This window comes from Sorex fumeus, unplaced genomic scaffold (genome assembly GCF_029834395.1).
Source record: "Sorex fumeus unplaced genomic scaffold, SorFum_2.1 ptg000131l, whole genome shotgun sequence".
In the NCBI taxonomy this organism is placed as follows: Eukaryota; Metazoa; Chordata; class Mammalia; order Eulipotyphla; family Soricidae; genus Sorex; species Sorex fumeus.
In genome coordinates this window covers 10,694,701-10,709,849 of record NW_026606188.1, presented here as the reverse complement: position 1 = coordinate 10,709,849, position 15,149 = coordinate 10,694,701, and positions in this window count along the sequence as shown.

Here is a 15,149-nt window from a genome sequence, read left to right as displayed (position 1 = left end):
GGTGTTCCTTCCCGGAGTCCCTTGGAGGGGAGCGGGTTGAGCTTTCCTCCCCGCCCCGGCCAGGGCTACGGCAGCCGGAGACCTCCAGGACCAGCCACCACCATGCTGAGACCACTCTCCGCACACCTGAAGGTACTGGCAGAGGGACAAAGCCACGCGGGTTCCGGGGCCGAGACCTCCAAGCCTACTCGAATTGGAGTCGAGCATCTTCCACCCAGATCCTCCAAATTCCAGTAGGCGGGGGTAACACCCACCACCTGGCCCCCTGGCGCCGTGTAATCCCATCAGCGGCCAAGACTCAGAGACTTTAAAATCCAGAACCCGGACGAGAACAGTGCAGTCTCTGCCCCCGCGCCTGGGTGTTCCTTCCCGGAGTCCCTTGGAGGGGAGCGGGTTGAGCTTTCCTCCCCGCCCCGGCCAGGGCTACGGCAGCCGGAGACCTCCAGGACCAGCCACCACCATGCTGAGACCACTCTCCGCACACCTGAAGGTACTGGCAGAGGGACAAAGCCACGCGGGTTCCGGGGCCGAGACCTCCAAGCCTACTCGAATTGGAGTCGAGCATCTTCCACCCAGATCCTCCAAATTCCAGTAGGCGGGGGTAACACCCACCACCTGGCCCCCTGGCGCCGTGTAATCCCATCAGCGGCCAAGACTCAGAGACTTTAAAATCCAGAACCCGGACGAGAACAGTGCAGTCTCTGCCCCCGCGCCTGGGTGTTCCTTCCCGGAGTCCCTTGGAGGGGAGCGGGTTGAGCTTTCCTCCCCGCCCCGGCCAGGGCTACGGCAGCCGGAGACCTCCAGGACCAGCCACCACCATGCTGAGACCACTCTCCGCACACCTGAAGGTACTGGCAGAGGGACAAAGCCACGCGGGTTCCGGGGCCGAGACCTCCAAGCCTACTCGAATTGGAGTCGAGCATCTTCCACCCAGATCCTCCAAATTCCAGTAGGCGGGGGTAACACCCACCATCTGGCCCCCTGGCGCCGTGTAATCCCATCAGCGGCCAAGACTCAGAGACTTTAAAATCCAGAACCCGGACGAGAACAGTGCAGTCTCTGCCCCCGCGCCTGGGTGTTCCTTTCCGGAGTCCCTTGGAGGGGAGCGGGTTGAGCTTTCCTCCCCGCCCCGGCCAGGGCTACGGCAGCCGGAGACCTCCAGGACCAGCCACCACCATGCTGAGACCACTCTCCGCACACCTGAAGGTACTGGCAGAGGGACAAAGCCACGCGGGTTCCGGGGCCGAGACCTCCAAGCCTACTCGAATTGGAGTCGAGCATCTTCCACCCAGATCCTCCAAATTCCAGTAGGCGGGGGTAACACCCACCACCTGGCCCCCTGGCGCCGTGTAATCCCATCACTGGCCAAGACTCAGATTTTAAAATCCAGAACCCGGACGAGAACAGTGCAGTCTCTGCCCCCGCGCCTGGGTGTTCCTTCCCGGAGTCCCTTGGAGGGGAGCGGGTTGAGCTTTCCTCCCCGCCCCGGCCAGGGCTACGGCAGCCGGAGACCTCCAGGACCAGCCACCACCATGCTGAGACCACTCTCCGCACACCTGAAGGTACTGGCAGAGGGACAAAGCCACGCGGGTTCCGGGGCCGAGACCTCCAAGCCTACTCGAATTGGAGTCGAGCATCTTCCACCCAGATCCTCCAAATTCCAGTAGGCGGGGGTAACACCCACCACCTGGCCCCCTGGCGCCGTGTAATCCCATCAGCGGCCAAGACTCAGAGACTTTAAAATCCAGAACCCGGACGAGAACAGTGCAGTCTCTGCCCCCGCGCCTGGGTGTTCCTTCCCGGAGTCCCTTGGAGGGGAGCGGGTTGAGCTTTCCTCCCCGCCCCGGCCAGGGCTACGGCAGCCGGAGACCTCCAGGACCAGCCACCACCATGCTGAGACCACTCTCCGCACACCTGAAGGTACTGGCAGAGGGACAAAGCCACGCGGGTTCCGGGGCCGAGACCTCCAAGCCTACTCGAATTGGAGTCGAGCATCTTCCACCCAGATCCTCCAAATTCCAGTAGGCGGGGGTAACACCCACCACCTGGCCCCTGGCGCCGTGTAATCCCATCAGCGGCCAAGACTCAGACTTTAAAATCCAGAACCCGGACGAGAACAGTGCAGTCTCTGCCCCCGCGCCTGGGTGTTCCTTCCCGGAGTCCCTTGGAGGGGAGCGGGTTGAGCTTTCCTCCCCGCCCCGGCCAGGGCTACGGCAGCCGGAGACCTCCAGGACCAGCCACCACCATGCTGAGACCACTCTCCGCACACCTGAAGGTACTGGCAGAGGGACAAAGCCACGCGGGTTCCGGGGCCGAGACCTCCAAGCCTACTCGAATTGGAGTCGAGCATCTTCCACCCAGATCCTCCAAATTCCAGTAGGCGGGGGTAACACCCACCACCTGGCCCCCTGGCGCCGTGTAATCCCATCAGCGGCCAAGACTCAGACTTTAAAATCCAGAACCCGGACGAGAACAGTGCAGTCTCTGCCCCGGCGCCTGGGTGTTCCTTCCCGGAGTCCCTTGGAGGGGAGCGGGTTGAGCTTTCCTCCCCGCCCCGGCCAGGGCTACGGCAGCCGGAGACCTCCAGGACCAGCCACCACCATGCTGAGACCACTCTCCGCACACCTGAAGGTACTGGCAGAGGGACAAAGCCACGCGGGTTCCGGGGCCGAGACCTCCAAGCCTACTCGAATTGGAGTCGAGCATCTTCCACCCAGATCCTCCAAATTGCAGTAGGCGGGGGTAACACCCACCACCTGGCCCCCTGGCGCCGTGTAATCCCATCAGCGGCCAAGACTCAGACTTTAAAATCCAGAACCCGGACGAGAACAGTGCAGTCTCTGCCCCCGCGCCTGGGTGTTCCTTCCCGGAGTCCCTTGGAGGGGAGCGGGTTGAGCTTTCCTCCCCGCCCCGGCCAGGGCTACGGCAGCCGGAGACCTCCAGGACCAGCCACCACCATGCTGAGACCACTCTCCGCACACCTGAAGGTATTGGCAGAGGGACAAAGCCACGCGGGTTCCGGGGCCGAGACCTCCAAGCCTACTCGAATTGGAGTCGAGCATCTTCCACCCAGATCCTCCAAATTCCAGTAGGCGGGGGTAACACCCACCACCTGGCCCCCTGGCGCCGTGTAATCCCATCAGCGGCCAAGACTCAGACTTTAAAATCCAGAACCCGGACGAGAACAGTGCAGTCTCTGCCCCCGCGCCTGGGTGTTCCTTCCCGGAGTCCCTTGGAGGGGAGCGGGTTGAGCTTTCCTCCCCGCCCCGGCCAGGGCTACGGCAGCCGGAGACCTCCAGGACCAGCCACCACCATGCTGAGACCACTCTCCGCACACCTGAAGGTACTGGCAGAGGGACAAAGCCACGCGGGTTCCGGGGCCGAGACCTCCAAGCCTACTCGAATTGGAGTCGAGCATCTTCCACCCAGATCCTCCAAATTCCAGTAGGCGGGGGTAACACCCACCACCTGGCCCCCTGGCGCCGTGTAATCCCATCAGCGGCCAAGACTCAGAGACTTTAAAATCCAGAACCCGGACGAGAACAGTGCAGTCTCTGCCCCCGCGCCTGGGTGTTCCTTCCCGGAGTCCCTTGGAGGGGAGCGGGTTGAGCTTTCCTCCCCGCCCCGGCCAGGGCTACGGCAGCCGGAGACCTCCAGGACCAGCCACCACCATGCTGAGACCACTCTCCGCACACCTGAAGGTACTGGCAGAGGGACAAAGCCACGCGGGTTCCGGGGCCGAGACCTCCAAGCCTACTCGAATTGGAGTCGAGCATCTTCCACCCAGATCCTCCAAATTGCAGTAGGCGGGGGTAACACCCACCACCTGGCCCCCTGGCGCCGTGTAATCCCATCAGCGGCCAAGACTCAGAGACTTTAAAATCCAGAACCCGGACGAGAACAGTGCAGTCTCTGCCCCCGCGCCTGGGTGTTCCTTCCCGGAGTCCCTTGGAGGGGAGCGGGTTGAGCTTTCCTCCCCGCCCCGGCCAGGGCTACGGCAGCCGGAGTCCTCCAGGACCAGCCACCACCATGCTGAGACCACTCTCCGCACACCTGAAGGTACTGGCAGAGGGACAAAGCCACGCGGGTTCCGGGGCCGAGACCTCCAAGCCTACTCGAATTGGAGTCGAGCATCTTCCACCCAGATCCTCCAAATTCCAGTAGGCGGGGGTAACACCCACCACCTGGCCCCCTGGCGCCGTGTAATCCCATCAGCGGCCAAGACTCAGAGACTTTAAAATCCAGAACCCGGACGAGAACAGTGCAGTCTCTGCCCCCGCGCCTGGGTGTTCCTTCCCGGAGTCCCTTGGAGGGGAGCGGGTTGAGCTTTCCTCCCCGCCCCGGCCAGGGCTACGGCAGCCGGAGACCTCCAGGACCAGCCACCACCATGCTGAGACCACTCTCCGCACACCTGAAGGTACTGGCAGAGGGACAAAGCCACGCGGGTTCCGGGGCCGAGACCTCCAAGCCTACACGAATTGGAGTCGAGCATCTTCCACCCAGATCCTCCAAATTCCAGTAGGCGGGGGTAACACCCACCACCTGGCCCCCTGGCGCCGTGTAATCCCATCAGCGGCCAAGACTCAGAGACTTTAAAATCCAGAACCCGGACGAGAACAGTGCAGTCTCTGCCCCCGCGCCTGGGTGTTCCTTCCCGGAGTCCCTTGGAGGGGAGCGGGTTGAGCTTTCCTCCCCGCCCCGGCCAGGGCTACGGCAGCCGGAGACCTCCAGGACCAGCCACCACCATGCTGAGACCACTCTCCGCACACCTGAAGGTACTGGCAGAGGGACAAAGCCACGCGGGTTCCGGGGCCGAGACCTCCAAGCCTACTCGAATTTGAGTCGAGCATCTTCCACCCAGATCCTCCAAATTCCAGTAGGCGGGGGTAACACCCATCACCTGGCCCCCTGGCGCCGTGTAATCCCATCAGCGGCCAAGACTCAGAGACTTTAAAATCCAGAACCCGGACGAGAACAGTGCAGTCTCTGCCTCCGCGCCTGGGTGTTCCTTCCCGGAGTCCCTTGGAGGGGAGCGGGTTGAGCTTTCCTCCCCGCCCCGGCCAGGGCTACGGCAGCCGGAGACCTCCAGGACCAGCCACCACCATGCTGAGACCACTCTCCGCACACCTGAAGGTACTGGCAGAGGGACAAAGCCACGCGGGTTCCGGGGCCGAGACCTCCAAGCCTACTCGAATTGGAGTCGAGCATCTTCCACCCAGATCATCCAAATTCCAGTAGGCGGGGGTAACACCCACCATCTGGCCCCCTGGCGCCGTGTAATCCCATCAGCGGCCAAGACTCAGAGACTTTAAAATCCAGAACCCGGACGAGAACAGTGCAGTCTCTGCCCCCGCGCCTGGGTGTTCCTTCCCGGAGTCCCTTGGAGGGGAGCGGGTTGAGCTTTCCTCCCCGCCCCGGCCAGGGCTACGGCAGCCGGAGACCTCCAGGACCAGCCACCACCATGCTGAGACCACTCTCCGCACACCTGAAGGTACTGGCAGAGGGACAAAGCCACGCGGGTTCCGGGGCCGAGACCTCCAAGCCTACTCGAATTGGAGTCGAGCATCTTCCACCCAGATCCTCCAAATTCCAGTAGGCGGGGGTAACACCCACCACCTGGCCCCCTGGCGCCGTGTAATCCCATCAGCGGCCAAGACTCAGACTTTAAAATCCAGAACCCGGACGAGAACAGTGCAGTCTCTGCCCCCGCGCCTGGGTGTTCCTTCCCGGAGTCCCTTGGAGGGGAGCGGGTTGAGCTTTCCTCCCCGCCCCGGCCAGGGCTACGGCAGCCGGAGACCTCCAGGACCAGCCACCACCATGCTGAGACCACTCTCCGCACACCTGAAGGTACTGGCAGAGGGACAAAGCCACGCGGGTTCCGGGGCCGAGACCTCCAAGCCTACTCGAATTGGAGTCGAGCATCTTCCACCCAGATCCTCCAAATTCCAGTAGGCGGGGGTAACACCCACCACCTGGCCCCCTGGCGCCGTGTAATCCCATCAGCGGCCAAGACTCAGAGACTTTAAAATCCAGAACCCGGACGAGAACAGTGCAGTCTCTGCCCCCGCGCCTGGGTGTTCCTTCCCGGAGTCCCTTGGAGGGGAGCGGGTTGAGCTTTCCTCCCCGCCCCGGCCAGGGCTACGGCAGCCGGAGACCTCCAGGACCAGCCACCACCATGCTGAGACCACTCTCCGCACACCTGAAGGTACTGGCAGAGGGACAAAGCCACGCGGGTTCCGGGGCCGAGACCTCCAAGCCTACTCGAATTGGAGTCGAGCATCTTCCACCCAGATCCTCCAAATTCCAGTAGGCGGGGGTAACACCCACCACCTGGCCCCCTGGCGCCGTGTAATCCCATCAGCGGCCAAGACTCAGACTTTAAAATCCAGAACCCGGACGAGAACAGTGCAGTCTCTGCCCCCGCGCCTGGGTGTCCCTTCCCGGAGTCCCTTGGAGGGGAGCGGGTTGAGCTTTCCTCCCCGCCCCGGCCAGGGCTACGGCAGCCGGAGACCTCCAGGACCAGCCACCACCATGCTGAGACCACTCTCCGCACACCTGAAGGTACTGGCAGAGGGACAAAGCCACGCGGGTTCCGGGGCCGAGACCTCCAAGCCTACTCGAATTGGAGTCGAGCATCTTCCACCCAGATTCTCCAAATTCCAGTAGGCGGGGGTAACACCCACCACCTGGCCCCCTGGCGCCGTGTAATCCCATCAGCGGCCAAGACTCAGACTTTAAAATCCAGAACCCGGACGAGAACAGTGCAGTCTCTGCCCCCGCGCCTGGGTGTTCCTTCCCGGAGTCCCTTGGAGGGGAGCGGGTTGAGCTTTCCTCCCCGCCCCGGCCAGGGCTACGGCAGCCGGAGACCTCCAGGACCAGCCACCACCATGCTGAGACCACTCTCCGCACACCTGAAGGTACTGGCAGAGGGACAAAGCCACGCGGGTTCCGGGGCCGAGACCTCCAAGCCTACTCGAATTTGAGTCGAGCATCTTCCACCCAGATCCTCCAAATTCCAGTAGGCGGGGGTAACACCCACCACCTGGCCCCCTGGCGCCGTGTAATCCCATCAGCGGCCAAGACTCAGACTTTAAAATCCAGAACCCGGACGAGAACAGTGCAGTCTCTGCCCCCGCGCCTGGGTGTTCCTTCCCGGAGTCCCTTGGAGGGGAGCGGGTTGAGCTTTCCTCCCCGCCCCGGCCAGGGCTACGGCAGCCGGAGACCTCCAGGACCAGCCACCACCATGCTGAGACCACTCTCCGCACACCTGAAGGTACTGGCAGAGGGACAAAGCCACGCGGGTTCCGGGGCCGAGACCTCCAAGCCTACTCGAATTGGAGTCTAGCATCTTCCACCCAGATCCTCCAAATTCCAGTAGGCGGGGGTAACACCCACCACCTGGCCCCCTGGCGCCGTGTAATCCCATCAGCGGCCAAGACTCAGACTTTAAAATCCAGAACCCGGACGAGAACAGTGCAGTCTCTGCCCCCGCGCCTGGGTGTTCCTTCCCGGAGTCCCTTGGAGGGGAGCGGGTTGAGCTTTCCTCCCCGCCCCGGCCAGGGCTACGGCAGCCGGAGACCTCCAGGACCAGCCACCACCATGCTGAGACCACTCTCCGCACACCTGAAGGTACTGGCAGAGGGACAAAGCCACGCGGGTTCCGGGGCCGAGACCTCCAAGCCTACTCGAATTGGAGTCGAGCATCTTCCACCCAGATCCTCCAAATTCCAGTAGGCGGGGGTAACACCCACCACCTGGCCCCCTGGCGCCGTGTAATCCCATCAGCGGCCAAGACTCAGAGACTTTAAAATCCAGAACCCGGACGAGAACAGTGCAGTCTCTGCCCCCGCGCCTGGGTGTTCCTTCCCGGAGTCCCTTGGAGGGGAGCGGGTTGAGCTTTCCTCCCCGCCCCGGCCAGGGCTACGGCAGCCGGAGACCTCCAGGACCAGCCACCACCATGCTGAGACCACTCTCCGCACACCTGAAGGTACTGGCAGAGGGACAAAGCCACGCGGGTTCCGGGGCCGAGACCTCCAAGCCTACTCGAATTGGAGTCGAGCATCTTCCACCCAGATCCTCCAAATTCCAGTAGGCGGGGGTAACACCCACCACCTGGCCCCCTGGCGCCGTGTAATCCCATCAGCGGCCAAGACTCAGAGACTTTAAAATCCAGAACCCGGACGAGAACAGTGCAGTCTCTGCCCCCGCGCCTGGGTGTTCCTTCCCGGAGTCCCTTGGAGGGGAGCGGGTTGAGCTTTCCTCCCCGCCCCGGCCAGGGCTACGGCAGCCGGAGTCCTCCAGGACCAGCCACCACCATGCTGAGACCACTCTCCGCACACCTGAAGGTACTGGCAGAGGGACAAAGCCACGCGGGTTCCGGGGCCGAGACCTCCAAGCCTACTCGAATTGGAGTCGAGCATCTTCCACCCAGATCCTCCAAATTCCAGTAGGCGGGGGTAACACCCACCACCTGGCCCCCTGGCGCCGTGTAATCCCATCAGCGGCCAAGACTCAGACTTTAAAATCCAGAACCCGGACGAGAACAGTGCAGTCTCTGCCCCCGCGCCTGGGTGTTCCTTCCCGGAGTCCCTTGGAGGGGAGCGGGTTGAGCTTTCCTCCCCGCCCCGGCCAGGGCTACGGCAGCCGGAGTCCTCCAGGACCAGCCACCACCATGCTGAGACCACTCTCCGCACACCTGAAGGTACTGGCAGAGGGACAAAGCCACGCGGGTTCCGGGGCCGAGACCTCCAAGCCTACTCGAATTGGAGTCGAGCATCTTCCACCCAGATCCTCCAAATTCCAGTAGGCGGGGGTAACACCCACCACCTGGCCCCCTGGCGCCGTGTAATCCCATCAGCGGCCAAGACTCAGAGACTTTAAAATCCAGAACCCGGACGAGAACAGTGCAGTCTCTGCCCCCGCGCCTGGGTGTTCCTTCCCGGAGTCCCTTGGAGGGGAGCGGGTTGAGCTTTCCTCCCCGCCCCGGCCAGGGCTACGGCAGCCGGAGACCTCCAGGACCAGCCACCACCATGCTGAGACCACTCTCCGCACACCTGAAGGTACTGGCAGAGGGACAAAGCCATGCGGGTTCCGGGGCCGAGACCTCCAAGCCTACTCGAATTGGAGTCTAGCATCTTCCACCCAGATCCTCCAAATTGCAGTAGGCAGGGGTAACACCCACCACCTGGCCACCTGGCGCCGTGTAATCCCATCAGCGGCCAAGACTCAGAGACTTTAAAATCCAGAACCCGGACGAGAACAGTGCAGTCTCTGCCCCCGCGCCTGGGTGTTCCTTCCCGGAGTCCCTTGGAGGGGAGCGGGTTGAGCTTTCCTCCCCGCCCCGGCCAGGGCTACGGCAGCCGGAGTCCTCCAGGACCAGCCACCACCATGCTGAGACCACTCTCCGCACACCTGAAGGTACTGGCAGAGGGACAAAGCCACGCGGGTTCCGGGGCCGAGACCTCCAAGCCTACTCGAATTGGAGTCGAGCATCTTCCACCCAGATCCTCCAAATTCCAGTAGGCGGGGGTAACACCCACCACCTGGCCCCCTGGCGCCGTGTAATCCCATCAGCGGCCAAGACTCAGACTTTAAAATCCAGAACCCGGACGAGAACAGTGCAGTCTCTGCCCCCGCGCCTGGGTGTCCCTTCCCGGAGTCCCTTGGAGGGGAGCGGGTTGAGCTTTCCTCCCCGCCCCGGCCAGGGCTACGGCAGCCGGAGACCTCCAGGACCAGCCACCACCATGCTGAGACCACTCTCCGCACACCTGAAGGTACTGGCAGAGGGACAAAGCCACGCGGGTTCCGGGGCCGAGACCTCCAAGCCTACTCGAATTGGAGTCGAGCATCTTCCACCCAGATTCTCCAAATTCCAGTAGGCGGGGGTAACACCCACCACCTGGCCCCCTGGCGCCGTGTAATCCCATCAGCGGCCAAGAATCAGACTTTAAAATCCAGAACCCGGACGAGAACAGTGCAGTCTCTGCCCCCGCGCTTGGGTGTTCCTTCCCGGAGTCCCTTGGAGGGGAGCGGGTTGAGCTTTCCTCCCCGCCCCGGCCAGGGCTACGGCAGCCGGAGACCTCCAGGACCAGCCACCACCATGCTGAGACCACTCTCCGCACACCTGAAGGTACTGGCAGAGGGACAAAGCCACGCGGGTTCCGGGGCCGAGACCTCCAAGCCTACTCGAATTGGAGTCGAGCATCTTCCACCCAGATCCTCCAAATTCCAGTAGGCGGGGGTAACACCCACCACCTGGCCCCCTGGCGCCGTGTAATCCCATCAGCGGCCAAGACTCAGACTTTAAAATCCAGAACCCGGACGAGAACAGTGCAGTCTCTGCCCCCGCGCCTGGGTGTTCCTTCCCGGAGTCCCTTGGAGGGGAGCGGGTTGAGCTTTCCTCCCCGCCCCGGCCAGGGCTACGGCAGCCGGAGACCTCCAGGACCAGCCACCACCATGCTGAGACCACTCTCCGCACACCTGAAGGTACTGGCAGAGGGACAAAGCCACGCGGGTTCCGGGGCCGAGACCTCCAAGCCTACTCGAATTGGAGTCTAGCATCTTCCACCCAGATCCTCCAAATTCCAGTAGGCGGGGGTAACACCCACCACCTGGCCCCCTGGCGCCGTGTAATCCCATCAGCGGCCAAGACTCAGACTTTAAAATCCAGAACCCGGACGAGAACAGTGCAGTCTCTGCCCCCGCGCCTGGGTGTTCCTTCCCGGAGTCCCTTGGAGGGGAGCGGGTTGAGCTTTCCTCCCCGCCCCGGCCAGGGCTACGGCAGCCGGAGACCTCCAGGACCAGCCACCACCATGCTGAGACCACTCTCCGCACACCTGAAGGTACTGGCAGAGGGACAAAGCCACGCGGGTTCCGGGGCCGAGACCTCCAAGCCTACTCGAATTGGAGTCGAGCATCTTCCACCCAGATCCTCCAAATTCCAGTAGGCGGGGGTAACACCCACCACCTGGCCCCCTGGCGCCGTGTAATCCCATCAGCGGCCAAGACTCAGAGACTTTAAAATCCAGAACCCGGACGAGAACAGTGCAGTCTCTGCCCCCGCGCCTGGGTGTTCCTTCCCGGAGTCCCTTGGAGGGGAGCGGGTTGAGCTTTCCTCCCCCCCCCCGGCCAGGGCTACGGCAGCCGGAGACCTCCAGGACCAGCCACCACCATGCTGAGACCACTCTCCGCACACCTGAAGGTACTGGCAGAGGGACAAAGCCACGCGGGTTCCGGGGCCGAGACCTCCAAGCCTACTCGAATTGGAGTCGAGCATCTTCCACCCAGATCCTCCAAATTCCAGTAGGCGGGGGTAACACCCACCACCTGGCCCCCTGGCGCCGTGTAATCCCATCAGCGGCCAAGACTCAGAGACTTTAAAATCCAGAACCCGGACGAGAACAGTGCAGTCTCTGCCCCCGCGCCTGGGTGTTCCTTCCCGGAGTCCCTTGGAGGGGAGCGGGTTGAGCTTTCCTCCCCGCCCCGGCCAGGGCTACGGCAGCCGGAGTCCTCCAGGACCAGCCACCACCATGCTGAGACCACTCTCCGCACACCTGAAGGTACTGGCAGAGGGACAAAGCCACGCGGGTTCCGGGGCCGAGACCTCCAAGCCTACTCGAATTGGAGTCGAGCATCTTCCACCCAGATCCTCCAAATTCCAGTAGGCGGGGGTAACACCCACCACCTGGCCCCCTGGCGCCGTGTAATCCCATCAGCGGCCAAGACTCAGACTTTAAAATCCAGAACCCGGACGAGAACAGTGCAGTCTCTGCCCCCGCGCCTGGGTGTTCCTTCCCGGAGTCCCTTGGAGGGGAGCGGGTTGAGCTTTCCTCCCCGCCCCGGCCAGGGCTACGGCAGCCGGAGTCCTCCAGGACCAGCCACCACCATGCTGAGACCACTCTCCGCACACCTGAAGGTACTGGCAGAGGGACAAAGCCACGCGGGTTCCGGGGCCGAGACCTCCAAGCCTACTCGAATTGGAGTCGAGCATCTTCCACCCAGATCCTCCAAATTCCAGTAGGCGGGGGTAACACCCACCACCTGGCCCCCTGGCGCCGTGTAATCCCATCAGCGGCCAAGACTCAGAGACTTTAAAATCCAGAACCCGGACGAGAACAGTGCAGTCTCTGCCCCCGCGCCTGGGTGTTCCTTCCCGGAGTCCCTTGGAGGGGAGCGGGTTGAGCTTTCCTCCCCGCCCCGGCCAGGGCTACGGCAGCCGGAGACCTCCAGGACCAGCCACCACCATGCTGAGACCACTCTCCGCACACCTGAAGGTACTGGCAGAGGGACAAAGCCATGCGGGTTCCGGGGCCGAGACCTCCAAGCCTACTCGAATTGGAGTCTAGCATCTTCCACCCAGATCCTCCAAATTGCAGTAGGCAGGGGTAACACCCACCACCTGGCCCCCTGGCGCCGTGTAATCCCATCAGCGGCCAAGACTCAGAGACTTTAAAATCCAGAACCCGGACGAGAACAGTGCAGTCTCTGCCCCCGCGCCTGGGTGTTCCTTCCCGGAGTCCCTTGGAGGGGAGCGGGTTGAGCTTTCCTCCCCGCCCCGGCCAGGGCTACGGCAGCTGGAGACCTCCAGGACCAGCCACCACCATGCTGAGACCACTCTCCGCACACCTGAAGGTACTGGCAGAGGGACAAAGCCACGCGGGTTCCGGGGCCGAGACCTCCAAGCCTACTCGAATTGGAGTCGAGCATCTTCCACCCAGATCCTCCAAATTCCAGTAGGCGGGGGTAACACCCACCACCTGGCCCCCTGGCGCCGTGTAATCCCATCAGCGGCCAAGACTCAGACTTTAAAATCCAGAACCCGGACGAGAACAGTGCAGTCTCTGCCCCCGCGCCTGGGTGTTCCTTCCCGGAGTCCCTTGGAGGGGAGCGGGTTGAGCTTTCCTCCCCGCCCCGGCCAGGGCTACGGCAGCCGGAGACCTCCAGGACCAGCCACCACCATGCTGAGACCACTCTCCGCACACCTGAAGGTACTGGCAGAGGGACAAAGCCAAGCGGGTTCCGGGGCCGAGACCTCCAAGCCTACTCGAATTGGAGTCGAGCATCTTCCACCCAGATCCTCCAAATTGCAGTAGGCAGGGGTAACACCCACCACCTGGCCCCCTGGCGCCGTGTAATCCCATCAGCGGCCAAGACTCAGAGACTTTAAAATCCAGAACCCGGACGAGAACAGTGCAGTCTCTGCCCCCACGCCTGGGTGTTCCTTCCCGGAGTCCCTTGGAGGGGAGCGGGTTGAGCTTTCCTCCCCGCCCCGGCCAGGGCTACGGCAGCCGGAGACCTCCAGGACCAGCCACCACCATGCTGAGACCACTCTCCGCACACCTGAAGGTACTGGCAGAGGGACAAAGCCACGCGGGTTCCGGGGCCGAGACCTCCAAGCCTACTCGAATTGGAGTCGAGCATCTTCCACCCAGATCCTCCAAATTCCAGTAGGCGGGGGTAACACCCACCACCTGGCCCCCTGGCGCCGTGTAATCCCATCAGCGGCCAAGACTCAGAGACTTTAAAATCCAGAACCCGGACGAGAACAGTGCAGTCTCTGCCCCCGCGCCTGGGTGTTCCTTCCCGGAGTCCCTTGGAGGGGAGCGGGTTGAGCTTTCCTCCCCGCCCCGGCCAGGGCTACGGCAGCCGGAGACCTCCAGGACCAGCCACCACCATGCTGAGACCACTCTCCGCACACCTGAAGGTACTGGCAGAGGGACAAAGCCACGCGGGTTCCGGGGCCGAGACCTCCAAGCCTACTCGAATTGGAGTCGAGCATCTTCCACCCAGATCCTCCAAATTCCAGTAGGCGGGGGTAACACCCACCACCTGGCCCCCTGGCGCCGTGTAATCCCATCAGCGGCCAAGACTCAGAGACTTTAAAATCCAGAACCCGGACGAGAACAGTGCAGTCTCTGCCCCCGCGCCTGGGTGTTCCTTCCCGGAGTCCCTTGGAGGGGAGCGGGTTGAGCTTTCCTCCCCGCCCCGGCCAGGGCTACGGCAGCCGGAGACCTCCAGGACCAGCCACCACCATGCTGAGACCACTCTCCGCACACCTGAAGGTACTGGCAGAGGGACAAAGCCACGCGGGTTCCGGGGCCGAGACCTCCAAGCCTACTCGAATTGGAGTCGAGCATCTTCCACCCAGATCCTCCAAATTCCAGTAGGCGGGGGTAACACCCACCACCTGGCCCCCTGGCGCCGTGTAATCCCATCAGCGGCCAAGACTCAGACTTTAAAATCCAGAACCCGGACGAGAACAGTGCAGTCTCTGCCCCCGCGCCTGGGTGTTCCTTCCCGGAGTCCCTTGGAGGGGAGCGGGTTGAGCTTTCCTCCCCGCCCCGGCCAGGGCTACGGCAGCCGGAGTCCTCCAGGACCAGCCACCACCATGCTGAGACCACTCTCCGCACACCTGAAGGTACTGGCAGAGGGACAAAGCCACGCGGGTTCCGGGGCCGAGACCTCCAAGCCTACTCGAATTGGAGTCGAGCATCTTCCACCCAGATCCTCCAAATTCCAGTAGGCGGGGGTAACACCCACCACCTGGCCCCCTGGCGCCGTGTAATCCCATCAGCGGCCAAGACTCAGACTTTAAAATCCAGAACCCGGACGAGAACAGTGCAGTCTCTGCCCCCGCGCCTGGGTGTTCCTTCCCGGAGTCCCTTGGAGGGGAGCGGGTTGAGCTTTCCTCCCCGCCCCGGCCAGGGCTACGGCAGCCGGAGACCTCCAGGACGAGCCACCACCATGCTGAGACCACTCTCCGCACACCTGAAGGTACTGGCAGAGGGACAAAGCCACGCGGGTTCCGGGGCCGAGACCTCCAAGCCTACTCGAATTTGAGTCGAGCATCTTCCACCCAGATCCTCCAAATTCCAGTAGGCGGGGGTAACACCCACCACCTGGCCCCCTGGCGCCGTGTAATCCCATCAGCGGCCAAGACTCAGACTTTAAAATCCAGAACCCGGACGAGAACAGTGCAGTCTCTGCCCCCGCGTCTGGGTGTTCCTTCCCGGAGTCCCTTGGAGGGGAGCGGGTTGAGCTTTCCTCCCCGCCCCGGCCAGGGCTACGGCAGCCGGAGACCTCCAGGACCAGCCACCACCATGCTGAGACCACTCTCCGCACACCTGAAGGTACTGGCAGAGGGACAAAGC